This window comes from Papio anubis, chromosome 1, assembly GCF_008728515.1.
Source record: "Papio anubis isolate 15944 chromosome 1, Panubis1.0, whole genome shotgun sequence".
NCBI classification, from domain to species: Eukaryota; Metazoa; Chordata; class Mammalia; order Primates; family Cercopithecidae; genus Papio; species Papio anubis.
Genome location: NC_044976.1, coordinates 129,876,875 through 129,885,724, shown reverse-complemented (window position 1 = coordinate 129,885,724; position 8,850 = coordinate 129,876,875). Strand labels below are relative to the sequence as shown.

General features: G+C 41.2%; 1 long non-coding RNA gene across 1 annotated transcript; it reads right to left on the bottom strand.

The window, feature by feature from the left end:
- Positions 1 to 256: 256 nt before the first annotated feature.
- On the bottom strand, positions 257 to 8,024 carry LOC116270043. The gene is made up of 2 exons (XR_004177928.1): positions 3,789 to 8,024; positions 257 to 3,459 (listed from the first exon to the last, which is right to left on the bottom strand). It is a non-coding gene; the product is annotated as an uncharacterized LOC116270043 (long non-coding RNA).
- Between the last annotated feature and the right edge of the window lie 826 nt (positions 8,025 to 8,850).

The following is an 8,850-nucleotide window of genomic DNA, read 5'->3' as shown; positions in this document are numbered from 1 at the left end:
ATGACTTACTGCTTTTTCCTATGTTCAGAAGTGATTATCACATCTGTCATTTACTTCTTTGTTATGTGTATTATTATTTTCATGTTTACAAATGAGGAAATATCTGCTCATAAAGTTTATGTTTCTTGCCAAAATCAATAGCTAGCAAGCAACTGGGGCAGAATTCAGAGCCTGGACTGACTGACTTAAAAACCTAAACCTTTTCTCCCTCCTCAATGAATCACCAGTAACGAAAATAGTGTTGTTTGATTACTTATTTGCTTAAGATACTCTAAATCAACTTATCTCCCAGTTGCCTGTCTCTTAGTGGTTCCATGATTCTCTTTGCTTAGCATATCTCTTCACGTACTTCTCTCAAAGAGATCATTGATCTCTCCCTCATGTCTGCAAATCAATTAGTTTAATAAGTAGTGATTCTCATGTTTGACTTTTGGACTTCTTAGCATTTTTATGATTCTTCTTAGTATCTTCAGCACCAAGCACACACCCTGGCACATAGTAGGTGCTCTAGGCTACAGAAGAATTCTTTGAATCATTGATTACTTGCTCCTTGACTATATGAAAAAATAACTGTGTTCCTGAGTCTTCTCTTTTCTAGACTAGACTTCCTTAGTCCTTTCAGTTCTTCCTTATAAGCATGTTTCAATTGAGGAAGGTTTCGGTTATTGCAGCCTTGTGAACATGAAGGACCATTTTCTTAGGAAGATTAATTTGATATTTATGTACAGGTTGGTGAGAGGAAAAAGAGAAAGGAAAATGACCACTGATGTTCCATCACAGGAATAAGCCATGAGCTTTTCATGGTCCTTACCATAACATGACAATTATTTATTTTTCACTACTATTAGACTGTAAATTCCATAAGTGCAGACACACTATTTGTCTTGTTTATTAATTTTTTTGAATGTCAAGTATAAAACATGTGACCCTGCACCTGGTGCTAAGCCTGTAGGTTTAAAGTTAGACTCCATGAGTTCAAGTCCTGGATCACGCTATAGTATGCAAACTATCACAGAGCGAGCCACATAATTTCCATAGCCTTGATAGTCTTGTCTTTAAGTGGATAACAGTCATTCATATCGCAAATATTCATTGTGCACATTAAATTAGGTAGTTCATAGAAAGTGTTTAGCATAATGATGGGCACATAGTAGCATTCAAAAATGCCTGTTGCTGTCATTATTATAAGGTCTTCAATAAATATTTTTAAATGATCTAGTTATAGTTTCCCCACCTTCATTATTCTTGTTCCTAACTTCTCCATACATGCTGGTTTGATAATGTTCCTTGCATTCAAACAACATTTCAGGGGGGATGTGACCAATGAAAAATGACAAAGACTGCCCACCTTCTTTTGCATAGTTAGCTTTCTCATCTAATCAAGAGTTGACTCCTTTGTGCTTGCCAGACCCCTAAAACTTTCTCAAACATGTGCCATTTATCAGCTTGTTCATCGAAATCTTGGGGTAGTAACTAAGCACTCATCAGATTGGAATCCAGTAGTCAGGGTGATAGCTTTGGCTTTAAAATGAAGTGTGGACCTGAGGGCAAATAGAAAGGATATTTTCTCCTCAGTAACCTGAGGAAGCAAAGAAAATAACTCTGGAATTGGAGTTGGATGGGAGGAGAACAAAAGTTAAAACTGGGAAGCAGGATGGGGATGACAATAAAGACTTGCTTTCTGTGTCAGCAAATGCCAAGCTGAAGTAATAAAACTGTACTTATAGTTGTTAATCCAGATATAGTTTGCATCCTGAGAGCTTTGCATATTGCAATAAAGTGTCTTTGTCCTCTGAAACAGCTGTGGGGGAGGGGTGGAGCTGAGAAGTGAAGGGGAAAGCAAGTGGGTCCTGGGGCACGGCCTTCGGAGGCGTAACTGCTCTCACCTTATGCAGTGGAGTGGAAATGTAATCAGCAGTGAAGGCGGCCCCAGAGCCTGCTGTTTGGGAGCTGCTCTGGGCGCCAGCTTCATCACATGTTAAGAGAAGATCATGTGCTTTCACCAGCCCAGATGGACACCACCTGTTTCTGTGCCAACATCCTGAATTTGTGGGCACTGAGCGGCAGCCAAAGGGCAATGTCCTGACTAAATTGTAGCTGTGGGCCTTAGCCCTGTCATTGAACTAAACACATTTCTCTACGCCTTTGATTCTCTTTGTGTGTGGAAATGGGCCCGCAGCCCAGGCACTCATGGGCAAAAACCAATACCTCCCTGATCTCAGGCATATCCAGGACTGAGCCAGGATAGCCTCTCATCCAGAGAAGGGATTGGCCTTCTTTTGAACATATCCTTCTCGATGACTGGTATCTTGAAAATGTATAATGAAGATCTGGTTACAGAGTCAAATCATTGACTAGTTAATGAAGTAAAAGTTTGCTTCTAAACTTAATGTTTGGCTCCTGTAAGAAAGATTTAGGCCTATGTTTAGCCTAGTTCACCTAAAAATAAGGTTTCCTTTTCTCCCAAATTCAAAATGCCTTGAGAAAATATAATACCACGTATACATCCTGAAGCCCTATGTGACCCAGTCTTGTCTCCAGCTTGCATTTATAGGTACTCCGAAAACAGAAAATAATTAAAATAAGTTTGATCTTTGATGCCCTCAAAGAACATTTAGGGCAATCCCATTCAGAAAGCACAACATTCCTGGCACAGAGCAAGCATTTCATAGATACCAGTTTTGCTTGTGATGTTGTTATTATTTTCAATTTATTATTGCTTCATTTTATAAGCCTCTCCCCAAGTTCCTATCTCTACAGGGGCTCTATCCCAAAACCCTAAAATCTATTTCTGAAAGCCCCTGTCAAAGCACACATCTTATCTGAATCGCACAGAAAGCCACTAACAGCTAGGAACACAGCTTAAATTAGTTTATCAGATTGGCTTCACTCATTTAACAGAGACCAAAGTGACAGAACCCTGGAGCCCAGTACATTAATAGAGGTTTCCTGGCCTCTGAAATGCAGAGTATTCAAGAGTGCTTATAAGAGGCTCAAATTTCCTGGTCTAAAAAAGACAAATATTTTGAACAACTGTAACAGAAAAACAACAGTCTACTCATAGTGGATACGTTTTCTTCTTATACATTGGGAGGAAGTAGCTACCTTTAAATGTGAATGTAAAAAAAAAAGATACATTCTTAGACTTTGTATGGCATAATGCAACTGATAGAATACAAATAGAGCAATAAAGTTTTACTTGATGATATCTTCTACAGGAAGCATTACAAATCAAGAGTGTATGTCTCTAGCATTAACTTAGAGAAGCAATTCAATTGTGGAGAAATATACTTTGACAGGAGAAGGTCAACTTATCAATCAACAGAAACTTTATAGCATACCTTTTTTTTCCTATCATCAGTATTTACTGAGCAATTACAGTGTAGTAGGCACAATAGAATATACAGAAAACTTTGTCCCTGCTCTTGAGGAGCTTACATTCTAAAAGAAAAAATACACCTCTTTTATTTTTTATTTTTTATTTTTTTTTTTTTTTTGAGACGGAGTCTCGCTCTGTCACCCAGGCTGGAGTACAGTGGCCGGATCTCAGCTCACTGCAAGCTCCGCCTCCCGGGTTCACGGCATTCTCCGGCCTCAGCCTCCCGAGTAGCTGGGACTACAGGCGCCCGCCACCTCGCCCGGCTAGTTTTTTGTATTTCTTAATAGAGACGGGGTTTCACCCTGTTAGCCAGGATGGTCTCGATCTCCTGACCTCGTGATCCGCCCGTCTCGGCCTCCCAAAGTGCTGGGATTACAGGCTTGAGCCACCGCGCCCGGCCAAAATACACCTCTTTTAAAATGGCATTTTTGTTTGGTGTTTTCTGCAAAGTACTGAGGAAATATTTTGAAAAATGAGCTTTGGGTATAACTTAGCCCCATCACTATTTAGAGAATAGAGGAAGAGAAAGAGGAAGGATTTTAAAGGCAGACAATGACAAACCATTCAGGATAGGTAGGGCTTTTAAGGTTGACAAACACAATCTCATCAACTAAGGAGCGATTTGCTGCAGTAAATAGGATGAGGGAAGTAGTGGTGGGATGCAAGCAAAGGAAGCAGGGTGTCTAAGACATTGAGTGGGGCAAGAAAGATCATGCGGCCTTTTTCCAAGTACATGAGGCCACCAAGTAGGAATGGTTGGTGACGAGACAGAAGGCTAAAAGAGGAAGGTAATTTTGTGCACCTGACTAACATCCCACTCCTTTAATTCTAAATTCTAAAATTACTAAATAGTTTTTGGTTCTCCACTTTGCCAAATGTGTGACCTTAGTCACGTCACTTAAACTTCTGGGGCGTATCTTTAACAGCACAATGAAAAGGCTAGGCTACATAATCACTATGTTTCCTTCAAGTGCTAAAATTTTCTGTAAATTATATCATTTGTAATTTAATCTCCTGGGCAGACAACATATCCAGAAGCTACTATAAGAGAACTGGTTCCAATTTTTAAGCTTTATATAATATAATGTGCATCTTTTCCTATTAAACTATGCTGCTGTCTCTATTTACCTTTAGTCTGGACCAACCGGTGTACTTCATTAGAGCAATATTATTGTTCCTATTAGATATCATATACAGTTTACAAAGTGTCATGCTAGAAGACAGGCAATAGGGCATAATGATGAGAGAGTGGGCTCAAGAGCCTGGCGAACGGGGTTTGATACCTTCTTCACTGCTTCCTACCTGCATGACCTTGGGATAGTTACTGGCACTCCAGTGTTATTTACTATGAAAAAGGGATACAAGAGTATCTGCTTAATAGGTTTATTGTGAGGAGTAAATGAATTAATACATTGAAGTGTTTCAGACAGTTGCACAGCCCATAGCAAGCACTCAGTGACCATCAGCTACAACGTTAATTACAACTATCATATCCATTGATCTTCACAAAGCTAAACAGGCATTTCCAGTGACCCTTCAGATGAAGCAACTGGAGGATAAGACCAGTTGCACTGATTGTCAAAGGGCATGCAATTCAGAAAATTGGGTCATGAGAATGGACCCTAGGCATTCTAATTTCAAGTCTAGTGATCTCTCCACACACTGTGCTTTCCCTGTGAAGCCAAGGGCTGGAATTTCACCATTGACTGGTCTGATGAGCTTCATTCCAGCCCAACTCTGCCTCCTAGTGAGAGTACACCCCAGTGCTCAGCCATTCATTTCTAAGTCTTCATCTTAATGACCAGTAGACAGTGCTAATAGCTACATAATTTTCAGTGTAGGGCACAAGCCATTATAATATCTCCCAGAGACATCTGCCTTCAGTCTTTTCGCTGGAAATAATTACTGTCTTCTTTTAACAGCCACCTCACTTTATAGTATCCATAAGAGTCCATATAAGAGCCCATACCATCGTTCACTTCCCAGCACACATTATGGCTTCCTACATAAATATCTTATTTACTCTGCTACACTCTTCACTCCTTGAGTGAACTGTTGTCTTATTCAGTTTGCACCTGGGTATGCACTCTATAAGTATCTGCTGATTGAAGAGAAGAATAAATGACTGTATACTTGAAGTATTTAGGATCAAGCCCCTGCAGAGAGACATAATTGAATTCAACTCAAGTAAATTTTGAATGATGAAATGTACCTGGCACTATACCATATATACCATTATAGGAGATCCAAAACATACGTCATAGTCTCTTAAGCTTTTTTGGACAAGCAAGACTTACACTCATGAAGAAATTATACCTGCAGGGGGAAAATGGAAATGAGGTAAGAGAGTACTGGCAGTCCTCAAATTAGAATGTTCTTCCAAAAATTCATTTTAAGTTGGTTGTTTGAAGTCTGGAGTACATCTACCTATGAAAACATTGTCATCAGCTTTATAATATGTTTCCAATATTGGTCCACAATATTTTGCCAGAAAAGTAAAAAATGGGAAGGACTTTAGAAATTATGTAGTCAAAGCCTCTCATTTTATAGAAGAGACAGTATGACTTTCCCAAGATCACACAGTGAGTAAGCTGAAACTAGAATTCTCATTTTAGCAACACTCAGTAGTAATAACAGAAAAGCAATCATCACGACAGGGAACTGTACTTGTATAAATATTTATCAAATGCCCATTATGTGGCAGACTGTGCAAACACCTTTTTACCCAAAGCACCATCCTTGACGATCCTCTCCTTCCTCTGCCCTCCTTGATTTACGTTCTGCTAATTTTTCTACTTCTATATTCCTCTGATCCATCCTCTTCTCCCCAACTCTACCATCACTTTTCTAGTTCAGGCCATTTCATATCTTATCTGGCCAATTATAGCAGTTTCCCAGTTTGCTCTCCCAAGTCCTTTGTCTCTAAAACCTCCAAAGTGATCTAGGTATGATATTTAAGAAACAAACTATATCATTACATTTCTCTGCTTAAAACTTTCCTACGAGTCCACTTTGCCTACCAGATGAAATGCATGCTCCCTAACTTGTTCTACAAAGTTCTCCATTGCCTACTGCCTGCGAGCCTCCCCTGTCACTCCCCACCTCCCACTTCAAGCTATGACAATACAGACCTGCTTGCCATTCTCTGCTCCACTGTGATATTTTTCCTGCCTCTTCTGGCTCACATTCTCACCTCTCTCTGAAGTCCCCACCTGTATTCTCAGCTCACCTGCCTAGGTCCTATTTGTCCTTTGGTAACAGAGGTATCCCCTTCCCTCTGTCTTTACGTTGCTTCAGTCTGGCTCCTGAGAAGAGGTTTATTTTTAGCTCTTTATTCACTAGATGGTGATAGAAAATAATTCAAAACAATTTTTCCATTACCCTATTAGGTGACCAGGGATTTTCTGAAGTCTTAGTATGTCCAGGAGCATTATTTGAGTGAGTCAAATCACAGAATCCATGATATAACGGGATCCATTGCATTGACTGAAGAATTGATACATAACTGAGGCAGAGATCGGATTGCATGCAATAACTGTATCCCTAGAGAACAGGAATGGTCGGAGCTCGAGATGTTGACTGGCCAGCTGCCCGTCTGGGCAGGTTGTCCCTAGAAGCCACTGCTGGAATGATCCTCTAGTGTAGGCACTGCTTCCAAGCAGCCTGCTCTCTTGTCCACCAACCTTTACCTCTTCTGGTCCAGTGTAGTGCCTAGCTCTTTAAATGGCTTCTTCAGGGACTCAGGACCCTAACAGCTTTTTTTCTCCTGTGTTTCCCTGAGATCCTCTCAGACCTCTCCCAACAAGAGCTGATTCCAGCTTCCTTACATAATAGGGGTGTTGGTCTACTGGGAACCAGATATTTGCCCCAAAGCCTATTTACATGTGATTGCATAGGCCAACCACAGCTACCAACAATTTCCCCTGTCCAGCCTTTAAACCCAAAGGCTGATCATTTTCCCAGTGAGCGGAAATAAGGGTTCATTTTACACCAAAATGATATTTATCCAATAAAAACGAAACTGGATGGCATTCATTTACAAGGGTGTTCTTATGAAGCTTTAAGACTTAGTTTGGCATCACTTGCTGACATGAAGCCACCTGACAAGCAGGTCTTCCCCCACTCCTCTCTGGCTGGGCTGCGTGCCTTCACTCTGTGACTTGTAATAAGCAGACCAATATCTCCATCACTGTACTAACCACACTGTGTTGCAATAATCTATTTATATGCCTGTTTCCACCGTATCTGTGAGCTTTTTGACAGAAGGGGAGATCTTATTCATCTTTGTATTTTTTATCCTAACAACAGTGTCTGACACAAAGTAGATGCTCAATAAGTAATTGTTTTACTGTATTTCACTGACTTCCTTTGATAGCTGGAGTAAATCAGAGTGCTGACCTCTTCCCTCAGGAAAGTTATATACAATTTAACCTTGATTATTAGTATGGCAAAGAGCCACCCTTTTCTGAGGGTTCTTTTCTGATCCCTCCTAGGAGGGTGCCTCCTAGATGAAGCACCAAGAATTACTATGCAGATGAAAGATACATAGAAATGGCCGGGCGCGGTGGCTCAAGCCTGTAATCCCAGCACTTTGGGAGGCCGAGACGGGCGGATCACGAGGTCAGGAGATCGAGACCATCCTGGCTAACACGGTGAAACCCCGTCTCTACTTAAAAAAAATACAAAAAACTAGCCGGGCGAGGTGGCAGGGCACCTGTAGTCCCAGCTACTCTGGAGGCTGAGGCAGGAGAATGGCGAAAATCTGGGAGGCGGATCTTGCAGTGAGCTGAGATCCGGCCACTGTACTCCAGCCTGGGCGACAGAGCGAGACTCCGTCTCAAAAAAAAAAAAAAAAAATACATAGAAATGTGTTTAGCAGGCTGGGCGCGGTGGCTCACGCCTGTAATCCCAGCACTTTGAGAGACCGAGGCCGGCGGATCACCTGAGGTCAAGAGTTTGAGACCATCCTGGTCAACACGGTGAAACCCCATCTCTACTAAAAATACAAAAAATTAACGGGGTGTGGTGGTGGGCGCCTGTAGTCCCAGCTACTTGTGAGGCTGAGGCAGGAGAATTGCTTGAACCTGGGAGGCGAGGGTTGCAGTGAGCTGAGATCATGCCATTGCACTGCAGCATGGGCAATAGAGCGAGCCTCTTTCTCAAAAAAGAAAAAGAAAAAGAAATATTATCTAGCAAACCAACAACCAACAGTTCAGACTGGCTGAATGGCCAGCCAGAGGTGTGATGATTTAAGTCAGTTAAATGTCTTTGATAGGAAGTCTACAAGGAGTAAGGGTATTTTACATTTTCCCTCAGGTTTCTGGAGGAGGGGCACACTTTGTGGAAGGGTGGCAGGTACTCAGACCGACCGACAGTACACAGAATCAAATCCCAAAAGGTCTTTAACAGTTATTTCTTTCAAGAGAGCTTCATGTTAAGCAATTATCTTACAGTCTAGATAACAATTTATT